General features: G+C 36.7%; 1 pseudogene; it reads right to left on the bottom strand.

The window, feature by feature from the left end:
• Positions 1-1,347: 1,347 nt before the first annotated feature.
• Positions 1,348-2,098, bottom strand: LOC142855571 (transcription factor BTF3 homolog 4 pseudogene; annotated as a pseudogene).
• Between the last annotated feature and the right edge of the window lie 11,923 nt (positions 2,099-14,021).

Raw genomic sequence — 14,021 nt, 5'->3', positions numbered from 1 at the left:
CCCAATTTCTGTCTCTGAGTTTTTATTAATCATGCTTATTTGAATATCAGGGTCTCAGATTAGACTCCATTGGTCCACCTGTCTGTTCTTGTGCCAATACCAAGCTGTTCTATAGGAGAGTTTGAAGTCAGGGATGGTGATGCATCTTGATGTTCCTTTATTGTCAAGGATTGCTTTGGCTAGTCTGGGTTTTTGTTTTTCCGTATGAATCTGAGTACTGTAGTATTGTTCTTTAAAGGTCTGTGAAGAATTGTGCCAGGATTTTGATGAGGATTGCATTGAGCTGTAGATAGCCTTTCATAGTACTGCCGTTTTTACTGTGCTGATCCCACCTATCCAAGATCATGGGAGATGTTTCCATTTTCTGATATCTTCTTCAATTTCTTTTTCCAAAGACTTAAATTTCCTGTCATGCAGGTCTTTAACTTGTTTAGTTAGAGTTACCCCAAGATATTTGATGCTTGTGGCTATTGTGAAGGGTGATATTTCTCTGATTTCTTTCTCAATTCATTTTTCATCGTATATAGAAGGGCTACTAACTTTTAGAGTTAATCTTGTATCCTGCCACATTACTGAAGGTGTTTGTCAGCTGTAGGAGTTCCCTGGAATAATTTTTTTGGTCACTTATGTATACCATCACATTATCTAGAGATAGCAAAAGTTTGACTCCTTCCTTTCCAATTTGTATCCACTGGATATCCTTTTGCTGTCTTACGGCTTTAGCTAGAACAGCAAGTACAATAATGAATAGACATGGAGAGGGTGAACAACTTTGTTGCATCAGGTTTTTATCTGACCCAAAATGCCCTCCATTTTCATTAGTTTCTTTCAGTACTCCCCGCCTGATTGCTCATATCCGCATAGCCCTAACCCTAACAAAATATAACCCACCCTAACAAAACATCTTCTGTTTTCCCTACCCAGGGAGATCCAGGTGTCCCCCCACCATGAATATTCCATGTTACCTAGTCTCTGGGTATATATATATATACATATATATATATACATATATATGTATATATATATATCATAATTATCTTTTGTTTTGCAACTAATATCCACTTATGAATGAGTACCTATAATGTATTTTCTTGATCAGGGTTACATTACTCAGGGTCATTTTTTTCTAGTTCCAGCCATTTGCCTTCAAATTTCCTGGTATCCTTGTTTTTTTTACGTAAAGATTTGTTTTATTTCTATTGGGGGAAGGAAGAGGATAGATATAACTGTTATCCAATTTTCTGTCCACTGTGTACCCACATACCCACACACATACATATACATACACACCCAAAAGTTCCCCTCAAAAGCAAAAACCACCCTCAAACTGCATCAATACTTCATATTTTGACCAAAAGAATAGATGCTGGGAAGTGCAAAATGCAAAATCAAATGACCAAGAAATGCTGATCAAACAGCATTATTAACATACAAAAATATTTATATTACTGAACTAGTAACAGGTGATGTTCTCCAAGTCTGTAAAACTTTGGAACAACAGAGCTGATTGTTAAATCTAGTCCAAGCCAGCTTCCAAAACCCAGAGGATTTTAGTTAGCTTCATTTTTTGATGCTTCATCAAAATTTTCTACAAGATCTGGAACATCATCATCTTCATCATTAATGTCTTCTGGTTTTGGTGCTTTACTATCCAATACTTGCCGTGAGAACTGGTCAGCTAACTTTCGAAGGCTTGTTAAGCTGTCAGCACCAAGCTGACTTAGTATTCCAGGAAGCATTTCTGTAATTGGTTTGGCTTCTGCATGACCAGTAATTGCAAAGGTGTTAGCGGAGAGGGAAGCTTGGACTTTGGGGCTGTTGAAATGAATAACTGTTCCATCATCTTTAATCATGTTCACCTCTTCAATACCAGCTATATTGTTCACAGCCAGTTTCTTTAGAGAACTCTGAAGCTTCTTGTCTTCAGCAGTAGCTGTCCTGTGCACCACCTTCTTCTTCCTGCGAGCTGTACCCTTGACCCCTATCCGGACCTGAGCTTGAAGTTTGGCTAACTTTTCTTGATTCATGCTCTTGGTAAATCTGCAGCGGGGAGGGTCCTCCAACACCAGCACGCGGCAAGAGCAAGATGGCTACCTTAGCTGAGCGGTATCCTTGTTTTTCACAGCTACTTCATACTCCATTCTATAAATGTACCACATTTTCTTTATCCATCACTCTTCACAAGACCCTGCAATACCACTGCTGATCATACACCCAAATGATGCTCAGTCATACTAGAAAGACACTTGCTCAGCTATGTTCAGAGCAGCTTTATTTGGAATAGCCAGAACCTGGAAACAACTTAGATGTCTCTCGACTGAGAAAAGACTGAAGAATTATTTTTATAAGAGGAATTATTTTTAAAAGAGTTGCCTTGATCATGGCATTTCTTCATAGCATTAGAAAAGTGACTAAGATATACTGGATAATAACCTCAAAAGAGCATTCAAATACATGATTGCTGCATATGGTTATAAAGTAAGGAGTCCAAAGCACTTGTGAACATTAGTGACCTTCGCATTAATTTTTCTGAGCACCAAATGCTTGGCATCTTTACTGCAGCATAGGCCCTAATATAATACTCCATATGTAAATGTTATGGTGATACATAGGGCAGCATCTGGCCATCCTGTAAAATGAAAGAATCAGTTCTAGAAGTATATGAAATATCAAAACAGAAATGAAAATATTTTAGAGTTTAAAAAACATGCATGCGAACATTTTAGGATAAGGTACGACTGACAATGTACAAAGAATAAAAGCCTAAGTTGTTATCAGTGTAGCAAAAAGTTTGATTCAAATTATAACAGGGTGTTGTGACAATATTGTTGAGTGAATTTATGCCTGAGTCTGCATTTTAAATTATGTATATATATATAATTTAAATATATATATGGATATAAAATTTAAATTATTGAAATGCTAGAGGCCAATGATTCGGTTTTGAGTATTTTAGACATTACAATGATTCATGATATCTTTCATTTGATTAGAGAGCCTATTTCAATCTTAAAATATGCATATTTATACTGATATAAAACAGATACAACTGGGAGGAAGCTGAGCTTGGCAGTTCTTTCTAGCTGGAGATTCAACTGCAGAAGTCCTCCCTCATTCCCTTTCTCCGTCTCTTGTTCCTATGTCCTCCCTTCATCCCCTCCCCATGTGCCCTTCCATTTTTTCCATCCCTCTGTATGTCTTCCTCCTTCTCCACTCTTCTTCTCCTCCCTTTACTTCCTTCATTGTTGGTGAGTTTCCTTGTGCTTTTTTCCAATGAAATTCAAATTCTCCTCAAAGCTGACCTCCTTTCTGGCATTTCTTCCCAATATAACCAAATGTAGTTTAAATGTCATTCCTAGGAAGTTGCAATATCAATTTGCTGTGAGGAGAAGAGAAGATGGTGAAAGCATAGATATATAAAAGATGACTAATAACATGATAATAAAAGGAATAAATGGTGAAGTCAGGAGAAGGAAAGAAAAAAGTCTTTAAGGGAATCTAGAAGGTCTGATAACCCATTCTTTCCTCCTTTATTTCCTCTTTTCTTCTCCTTTTCCCTTCTTCCCTCTCTTTTTCTCCTTATCTCTCCCTCTTTTTCTCTCTCCCTGTGTCATTATTAACTCTATTTGTTGAGCTGTGATCTTGGAAGTCTACAAAAGACCTTCTGCTTCTTCTGCTTCTTCTTCTTCTTCTTCTTCTTCTTCTTCTTCTTCTTCTTCTTCTTCTTCTTCTTCTTCTTCTTCTCTCTCTCTCTCTCTCTCTCTCTCTCTCTCTCTCTCTCTTTCATACACCCACATACATATACATGTGTTTATATGTGTGTGTGTGTATATATAGGAAGAGAGATAGATGCAAATGGCAACTCTGTTTTTCCCTCTGTTGTCTTGATTTCATGTTCTGCTTTGCTTCTAAATCTCCTAAATAAATGTCTTTATTCTTCATGCTTTTCATATGCATAGTGTTTCATATGCATAGTTTGTCTTGTAGCAGAACTATGGAGGATTCAAGAGCATTTTGAAGAAAATAACCCACAATTCTTTCACTCTGTAAGAACTATTTTCATCTTCTGGTGTTATCATGCAGACTCTGTGAGCGTGCACTGATTTGTACAACTCTAATTCTCAGGCACAAGTGAACTGGTTGTTTTCCTCTGTGCTGTTTCTTGAGCACACTTTCTGTATTGTTTGACAGTTCAACATACCTTTTATCCATACTTTAATGGCTGTATATCCATCAAGTTGGTGTGGTTTATCATTCTCCAGTTGGGACGTTTGATCTTTTGATATATTTTTGTTTATTATTCATAAAAGGTAGAAATAGGTATTTTATGCACTACTGAGTCTCTCTAAAAGTTTCCAAATTTACCAATTTTTGTGTTAAATATGGTGTAAACAGAGAATAGGACCTTGATTAAACAAACACATTTGCATGCCTAATATATATCAATCCCTTCTGTGATATGACAAGCTTTATTACAGTTATAATGCACAGTATGCACCCTCACTCTGATTTGAAAAGCCGAGTTGCAATAATGTAAATGACTATTATCTAGTATAATTAACTTCATTTAGAAATGAGAAACTGTAAGCGTAGAATAGACTTTTGGTATACACTAGATATATTAATAGATTATAAACAGAAATGAGTTTCTCTATCTCAGCCCTTTGTACTGGACTCTCTTGATTTCTAGTTCTGGGAAACAATGAATCATATTTCAAATTCATAATATGTGATTACAAGTTTTATTTGATATTATTTGTAATTAAAAGCATAGATATTAAATTATATCTTTATATATTCATAATATGTGATATATATGTACTAGATTAAAATAATACAATCAATTTCTTTTCATTTAAGTCCTATAAATATAACAATATGGAAATGTGGTGGATTAATTTTATGTATTTTAACTGAATTGCTGATTTTGTATGAATATTTGTTAGTGTCTAATTATGTACAACAGAAAAGGCCTTGCCTCAGTTTGATATGCCATGTTTTGTTGACTCTCACAGGAGGCCTAACCCTTACTGATGAGTAGATGGGAAAGGGGGAGAAATGGGGTGGGGGAAAGAAAAGGAGGTGACGAGGGAGGGGAAACGGTGGTTGGTATAAAAAATAAATTTTTAAAATTTAATAAAAATAACAACTTGCAAAACGAAAAAATAGGATGAGAAGAAAAATGAAAAGAAACATAAAATGAAGGATTGTTGAGCATGAATGATCTCATACCAACTATATCTTCCTATGCAATGGACCTTCATTAGGAATGTGCCAGTCAGAAAACCTTGTATTTCACACTAATTCCTAAGACTCAATTGTTTTACTCCTATAGATACCCAAGTAAAACCACAGAAATAAGCAAGTACAAAAGTACATATTGGGGCCATAGGTTCAAGCACTTTCAGAGATTTGTAACCAATGTTTAGAGCAATGCAGGTATCTCTCATGAAAGGTGCTGGTTTACATCTAAGACGCTTTAATGTAGGATGCCCAGGTATCTGAGTAGATGAAGGTACTTCGTGCCAAGCCTGATGACCTGGGTTTGATCCCTAGAATGCACATGGTGGCAGGAGAAACCTGACTCCCAGTAGCAGTTCTTTGACTTACACAACTGAACTGTGATGCACATGTGCCTACACAATACATACACACAACACGCCTGAAAAATATAAGTAGAAATTAAAATAAAATAATATATTTTCAAGATATTGTAAACAAACAGTTTGGAGAGCTAAATACACCACACAGGCTGTGGGTATGCAATCTTTGAAAGACACATTAAATAATACAATAAAGATAGCTACGGTCCTAAAAAGAAAACATCAACTATGATAACAAGTAAGATTCTAAAGGGAAACCAGAACTAAATTAAATTCTGCAGGAGACTGGGGTCCTTGGGGAGCCTGTATTTGTGCTAAAATGTGCACATAGGGTTGCCATCTTAGGAAATGAAGTAGAAGAAACAGAGTAAGCCACAGGGAGAAGCTTACCAGTAGGAAACTCAATCAGCCTTCAGAACACTCTGAAGTAAAGATGCCCCTTAAAAATCAAAGAAAGGTGGGGCAGAAGGGATGAAAACAGAGACAGAGAGAGTTCAGCAGCATACCTTAGTGTAAAATAGTTGTTGATTTCCAGCCACTTCATGAAGAAGAATGGTCTGTTGGCTTGTAATCCTGAGTGGACCTATGGGTAAATATGTAGCAGAGACCTCACTTTCAGGTAACTGGATCCATATTTTCATTTCTGAAAGCAGGTCTTGATGGAGGAAGGTCATTGGTTAAGTAATAAAGAAACTGCTTGGCTTCATAGGTTAAAACATAGATGGGAGGAGTAAACAGAACAGAATGCTGGGAGGAAGAGGAAGTGAGCTCAGAGGTCATACTCCCTGCTCCCGGGCAGAAACGATGAAGCAAGCTGCCAGGTCAAACATGCTGAATCTTTCCCAGTAAGACCGGTGCTACACAGTTTTTTAGAGATGGGTTAAGCGAGATATCAGAATTAGCCAGTAAGGGCTAAAGCTAATGGGCCAAGCAGTGTTTAAAAGAATACAGTTTGTGTGTTGTTATTTCGGGGCATAAACTAGCAGGCGACCAGGAGCTGGGGTGGCAGGAATACAACACGCAGCTCCTACTACAGGGTCTGAACAATAAATCAAAATGGCTTTTATAATTCCCATGAAGAGGAGAAAAATTCTATTATTTGTTATAATAAATTTTCTATTATTTATAATTTCAATGGAAAGGGGAAAATTTCTATTATTGCTTGGGAATTTCATTCAAGTATATGTTTTAATCAAATCCACTGTTGGTTTCCTCTCCTCTTGTTGATTCCCTTATCTTTGCCCCAGCATTTTCCCCTCCCAATTTCATGTGTTCTGTTTTAAACCCACTAGTTTCTGCCTGTATGTTGTGCATGAGTATTAGACAGTCTACCGGAGCCTGGGCAGCTTCTTAGGTGGCATAACTCTGAAGAAAGCTGACTATGGCTCTGCCAGTAGTCATCAGTTGCCAACAGCAGCTGTTCAGCTAGAGGTGGCACTTTCTTTCTTGATAAAAATCCTCTGACCAAAAAGGAGCTCCAGGGAGCTTAAAGTGGTTGGTCATATAACTTCCACAATCAGGAAGCAGAGAATGATGAATTCTTGTGCACAGTTGACTTTCTTCTTTTTATGCATTCTTTGACCAAAGTCCAGGGAATAGTGACAGTCGAGGATTTTTCTTTCTCAACTAACCTAATAAATAGAATCCCTCACAAGCATTTCCAAAGACTGAATAATCCCTCAAAAATATGCCTTAGAACTTGACTTCCCAAGTAGTTTCCAATCTGTCAGTACACAACACTATCTTTCATCTCAATTTTTATAAAAATTTTGGAAAGAATTTATCTTAACTTATAATAAAATACCTAAATTATTTAATTATAGTATTTATCAGTTCCAGATAGACAGAAAGTGCTAGAATATTTGATGAGAAATTGTTTTCATACCCATAGATGATTCAAGTTGGCTGTGCCCTCATGTGGGAAAATAAACAAATTCAGATAAATTCAGTTTTGGTTTTTAGGACAGTGCCTTTCAAAAATTATTTTTTTAAGACTATAATTAGTTGCTCAAGAGTTTCATACAGAATTGTCCCACAGAACTTCCTCTTTAAAAAAAAAACAGAAAACAAGAATTCCGAATTGAATCTCCTTTGTTTAGCTTTTTCACTGACCATTTTCCATAACAACTTGTAACCAACATTCTAAACAAAGGTAAACATCCGTAATCCATTTTTTGGGAATGTGGACATTGTTTTCCAAGCTACTTCCTGCTGATTGAAGGCACTGATAATCTTATGGGGACCTAAGGAAAATTTAGAATGATGATCAAGTCCTGACAAGAGTATCCTGTGAGACTTGATAATCTCAGGCAGCCTCTTTGAACTGTTCTAAATACGGAACTCAGACATCTGGGCCATTCCTTCCATTGGAGATTTCTTTGGGTGTCTTCCTTGGTCAAACCTGATTTTTCTTAATATGGAATGAATCCACAGTCCCTCTGTTTATCTTTAGTTGTCCTGGAATTCACTCTGTAGACCAGGCTGTCCTTGAACTCACAGAGACCTGCCTGACTCTTCCTCCCAACAGGAGGCACTTAAAAATCCACTTAACAACCTGAGAGAGCTTGAGACGTGATTCAAGACAGAAAAGAATAGAGTTAAGCATGGTTTATTGATAATAGCACTTTTTCAGGTGGGCTCTGTTTGCTAAAGGCAAGTGTGCCTCACTTAAGAGAGACTTCCTTATTCAACTTTAGCTGCAAAACTTGCAGCTCTTTTAAGAATATCTTGCCACCAAACACTTAAATGGCGTTTCTGAATTGCCAAGAGCATGCTTCTTAGTGGTGTCAGGGATCTTGAAATGCCATAGAGTTGTGGTAATAAACATGGCTCTGGTACCTCTGCCTTGAGGCTAGACTCTCATAAAACTAAGGAATGGGCTGGATCCACTGTCATGGCCAAAGCTTTAATCCTAACCATATCACTTCGCAAATTAACGACTCGTGTGGTCAGAAAAATAGAGACACAGTAAAAATAGTTTCTGAAGAAAAAGCCTCTAAACAGTTTACATTTTAAAAATGTGCATAGGCTTAGGAAAGAAAAGAAAAAAGATAAAATCCTTAAAATAAAAAAGAACGAGAGTAGTTGGGTGTGTTGGCACACACCTTTACCCTAGGACTTGGGAGACAGAGGCTGGCAGATCTCTGTGAGTTTAAGGTGTGGTGGCACCCACCTTTAATCCCAATATTTGGGAGGCAGAGGCAGGCAGATCTCTGTGAGTTCAAGAACAGCCTGGACTACAGAGTGAGTTCCAGGACAGTTAAAGATACACAAAGTAACCCTGTCTCAAAAAAACAAAAATTAAAAAAAAATAAAAATTAAAGAAATAGAGTTTAGAATAAAGCCATGTAAAAATGAAAAATACACAGAGAGTCTAGATGCGGTAAGTTATTGTGTTGTCTTTAAATTGTTTGATGACTGAGAAAGAAACAAAAACTGCTAAAAGACATTTTATTATAGATGCTGCTGGATTAATCCAATATTATAAGTTTAAGTCAAAAGATATATTACTTTAGAGAAGAGGTTTTGCTTTTGTTTCCACAAGAAATGAGGAACTGCCGCCTGAGATGATCAAGCCTTACAGGATACTCCAGTCAGGACTTGATCATAATTCTAAATTTTCTTTAGGTGCCCATAGATTATCAGTTCCCATAATCAGCAGGAAGTAACTTGGCAAACAATTCACCACATTCCCCAAAAATGGATTATGGATGTTTGCCTTTATTTAGAATGTTGGTTGTAAGTTGTTAAGGAAAATGGTCACTAGGAAAGCTAAACAAAGGAGATTCGATTCAGAGTTCTTGTTTAAAAAGTGGGGGGTGGGGATTCTGTGGGACAATGGTCTGTACCCTGTCACTTGTATTTTAAAAAAATGCTGATTGGTCAATAGCTAGTCAGGAAGTATAGGCAGGGTGATAAGGCAGGAACTAGAGGCAGGCCAAAAAGAATTCTGGGAAGAGGGAAGTTTCAGTCTGCAGTCATTATCCAGACACAGTGGAAGCCAGACACAGAGCAAGCAAGATGTGACTGCCTCTCCATAAAAAAGTACCAAGCCACGTGACTAACAGAGGAAAGTATTATGAGCTAATATAAGTTATAAAAGTTAATAAGAAGCCTGAGCTAATAGGCCAATCAGTTTATAATTAATGTAGAACTCTGAATGTTTATTTGGGACTAAATGGATGTGGGTCCTGGCAGAACAGGAATCTCTGTCAACAGATAACCATTCCTCAACTCTTCCAAAACCATATTCCTTTTACTGATTCAGTTTTTAAAAATACCTTCAATACTAATTGGTAATGCTCAAATATTCTTGGGTGTGTGGCCTTCCAGTAGAGCACAATCTCTTTACCAGGGGGCACAATCTGAGAGAAAACTTTTTCTCCCTCTCCTAGCAGCCAATAAATACCAATAACAGTTTTATCGATATGCATGGAATTTCATCCCCACCTCTTCTTTTCATGATGCAATTTGGTCTTGTTTTGTGTTGCAAAAGTCTGGTGCATGTTATTGCAACTTCTGTGAGTTCAAATGTAAGTTTTTTTAAGGACACTAATCCAATTCATGAGAGTCCCATTCTAACAGCTTGATCATCTCTCAAAGGCTCTACCTACCTCACAACAATACCACAGGTATAGGAATTGTAACCTAAAGACTTCATGGAGACACAAATATTCAGGCTGTAACTGAGGAGTTAACTAGTAACCACACTTGTAGCTAATGAAAGCATTACAAACATGTTAAACCACAGAAATTCCAATTTATATTAGTTGCCATATTGGTCAACATTTCTACATTTGGGAGAAGAGGTAAAAAATGAAAATCATAGATTTCTCAATTATTTTCTTAAATGAAGTAATAATTTAAGAGTTTACTTAAAGCCAGTGAAGTCTGTCTTTATACTCATCCGTACTCAAGCAGCTTTAAATTAACCTTTGAAGTGTTTTCCATAGGACACTGTCATGAAATATATAGATAGGCTAATTAATTCTTTTTACAACTACGTATCACTCTTTTAGTTTTTGATAATTTTGATTATTTCTCTCTAATTATTTAAAATAATGCCTCTTTATTTAAAAGAATATTTTGATAAAAATAAATGTGTGTTTTTATAATTAGTTCATGATAATATTTAGTATATATACTTTTTCTCAGACTAACTTGTAGTCTCTCTGACACTTTCATCCCAACATCAATATTAAAAAAATGATATGTTTAATTCCAAAAGACCTGAGATAGCAGAAAGAAAGCATATTGAACTCAGTATACCATCCTTGAGGATATTTTCTATCTATATTCTTTTTAACTCTGCAAAGAAAATATTATATTATTGATTTATGCACAGTTTGGGGGCTGGAGAGAAGGCTTGGGGGTCAAGAATTTTAATGCTCTCACAGACTGGAGTTTCATTCCAGCACCTACACCAGGTGACTTACAGCTTGAAGCTACAGCTTCAGAACATTCTATGTCCTTTTCTCACCTTTGCAGACACTGCATGAATGTGCACACATAGATAGACACAAACACACATAAATAGCATAATATTTTAAAAATTCAAATCTTAGGAATAAGTAGTTTGTGTGTTACAAGGAAAATGACATCCAAGAGAACCCTGACTTGATCAGTATTATAATCTGGTCTTAAATCTAGGACACTTGAGTCATAAAACCCATGTTTTTTTTTTTTCTCAGATGCAATTTCTATAAAGCCATAAGAACTTCCTGAATGGAGATCATAAATAATTATGATAAAAATGGCTATAACTTTTTGAAATCTCCTTGTCACTGGAGTGTGTAAGGATATTTTTCTTCTTAGAAAAGAACATAGACCATTAAAGGGGCTAAATGAAGAATCTCTAAACCTAAGACACACTGAATATTTCAGTTAGCTTTAATTGTCAACTTGACAAAGCCTAGAGTCATCTGAGAAGACCATCTTAATTGAGGAATTACCTATGTGCATATCTCTGAGGGGTTGTCTCGTGTGTTGGTTGATGAAAAAGTACGTAGCAGATTGTGAGCAACAACATTCCTTGAACAGGTTGTTCTGGGATGTATAAGAAACATAGTTAAGCATGAGCTGTGAACAATCCAGTTGAGAAGCTGGATCCTTTGTGAAGCCCGCTATATTTCTTTAGCTGTGAAGTGAATTCTTTGGTTAGAAGTAATGCTGTGAGGATTCAGTAAGCAGGCCAGCTTTCGAATTCCTTCCCTGGCTTCCATTTTTTGAAAGAGTGTGACCTAGAAGCCAAATAAATATTTCCCTCTCCTAGGTTGCTTTTCGTCAGAATATTTTATCACAGTAACAGATTGGAAACTTGACCTGGATCTTTAACATCTTGAAGCTTGAAATTTGATCAGCACTTGATCCCCAATAATAGTATGTATAGCATCTAAAGAGACAATCTGTCTTCGTTATCCACTCATTTTGTATTCATCAATCATTTCTTGCTATAATTTTAGCCCCAAATCAATACTTAAAATTTCTCCTTATTTACCATTCTTCATATACACAGAATGGTAAAATTTTTTTTGAGTTGGCAACGTACTCATTCCCAAGTGAGGTGCCAGAAGGCAAAAAAAGCTAAATTTTCTCTTCATTTCGGTTACCACAAAATTGTCTCTATACATTGTAGGTATTGCTGCCTATTTTTTTTAGTCTCTATTGGTGATTTTGATGTGGAAAGTGGCCCCTGAGCAATGTTTAATGATACCAAGAACAAGCAAGCTTCGATGTGCTTTACAGAGAAAATGAGTTTGTTAAAAAAGCTTCATTCAAGCATGAGTAATAGGGCTGCCTGTGAGTTTAATACTAGTGCATCAACAATATGAAATAAGGTGTCTAAGCAGAAACGCCCATTAAATGGGGTTATTTAATGGTTGGATACAGTGGTGTGCTTGAACAGCTCTCCGGAATCTTATTCTTTATCGTCTATAGAACAGCGATTCTGTGCTGTTAGCAACTTCACTGAATATAACTACTGGGAACAATGAAAAGCTAATGGCAGCTTTCATTAGGCTTCCCAGCAAAACCTCAGTTTTCTAGGTTGTCTGGTAGTGGGTAAAAGAGATGATATATGAAATCACAGTCATGATAGTTCCTAAACACAGGTTTGTTTCAGGAAAACAGTTCCTTATGAGTTAAGCTGCTAACAACTGTATGTCATTGGTTTACTCAATGATTACTCTCTAAGTGATGACTACAGCCTTACCCAAATCCAAATGATCTGATTCAAAATGAAAGGCCACTGATTGAACTGTAACATATCTGTGTTATTCTTGGACCCACTGATCAATTTACTTAAAGCAACACAGAAAATTTGAGTTTGGAGAGTCAATATCTGCTATATTTATTTAATTCTTGAACCTTTGGGATAAGAACATTGTTCTAAGTCATATAAGCTATCACCATCCCTCAAAGCTTTTTGTTTTGTGAGTGAAGGTCTCATGTATATTTCCTGAACTTACTAAGTAGCAGAGAATGACCGTGAATGTCTTTTCCTCCTGTGTGTGTTACCCAAATGCTGGTATCATCTACTTATGCTACCATAGTGGTTTTGTGTGATTTGGGGGATCAACTATAGGACTTCACACATACTAACTATCTAAGGATTTCTAAGTCTCTCTCTCTCTCTCTCTCTCTCTCTCTCTCTCTCTCTCTCTCTCTCTCTGTGTGTGTGTGTGTGTGTGTGTGTGTGTGTGTGTGTGTGAGAGAGAGAGAGAGAGAGAGAGAGAGAGAGAGAGAGAGAGTTTGCATCCCTGTCTGTTCATTTGTCTGTCTGTCTCTATGATAAAAAGTACCCTGAAAACTCAAAACATAAAGAAAAAAGGTTATTTGACTCACAATTGCAGGCCACAGTTGATCATGGCAGGGGAATTTGAAGCAGTTACTTATATTATAGTCCCAGTCAGAAGAAAAGAGAGATAAATGTATGCACTTTGAAGCTCAGTTTCCTTTCCCATGCAGTCAAGGGATGGTTCTAGCTATAGTATGGGTTTTTCCAACTTCAGTTAGTACAGTGAAGATCAGAGTATTCTCAGACATTCATTTCCATGGTAATTCTAGACTCTGTCCAGTTGCTAATTAAAATTATGCTAGACCAACATTCCATGGAGTCACATGCCTAATACCTGTGTTCCTCAGATTCACATTTTAATGCTAGGAAAGTCAATTAATACCTCTTAATTGATGGATGCTACGCATTCAGAGTTGACTACGTGTGACCTCTTTTCCTCATTTTCACCATGGAAGCCAGCTAACAACAACTGATATACTTATCAGGTACACAGTTACATAAGCAAGTGTTAGTTATATTTCACTGAGTTGCCCTCACATGTCCTCTCTTTCCACACAAAAACATACTTATCATTGCTGTCTTCCTGCCTTTAACATCTTCATCTTTATGTGTTTCCTTCCCTA

The sequence above is a fragment of the Microtus pennsylvanicus genome, chromosome 8, assembly GCF_037038515.1.
Source record: "Microtus pennsylvanicus isolate mMicPen1 chromosome 8, mMicPen1.hap1, whole genome shotgun sequence".
Taxonomy (NCBI): Eukaryota; Metazoa; Chordata; class Mammalia; order Rodentia; family Cricetidae; genus Microtus; species Microtus pennsylvanicus.
The sequence above is the reverse complement of the archived record's forward strand: the minus strand, read 5'-3'. Positions and strand labels throughout refer to the sequence as shown.